We start from the raw sequence: 474 nt of genomic DNA, 5'->3' as shown, positions 1-474 counted from the left end.
TACAAGCTCCCGAGACACAAAATCAATCGTGGATGCATCAATACATTTATTTATCATTTTTTTTTACAATTTAAATGAAATATTTTCTATAAAACTAATAAGAAAAATGATAAATAAATGTATTAATGCATTCACAGTTGATTTTGTACTTTGCAGCTTGTATTTGTTCTCCAAATTATCGATCTTGTTTTTATACTGCTGTAATTTAGGACATTTCGTTAATTATTTAACTTTGACTACTAAATTGAAGCTAAATGAAATTTTTTTTGGATTCAAATAGGACACTTTAAACCTTAAGGACCAAAATAGGATTGCGTCCAAATATAGAACCAATTTAGTACTTTACCCTTAGAAAAATTGACCATTCACAAAAAATATTTCATTGGATGTGAAATCACTAAATTCTATAGATAAAAATATTTTATTTTTTAAATAATAGTTATAAAATATTACATTAAAATCTTATTTTTAAAA

Source organism: Arachis duranensis, chromosome 8 (genome assembly GCF_000817695.3).
Source record: "Arachis duranensis cultivar V14167 chromosome 8, aradu.V14167.gnm2.J7QH, whole genome shotgun sequence".
Taxonomy (NCBI): Eukaryota; Viridiplantae; Streptophyta; class Magnoliopsida; order Fabales; family Fabaceae; genus Arachis; species Arachis duranensis.
Note: the sequence above shows the minus strand (reverse complement) of the source record.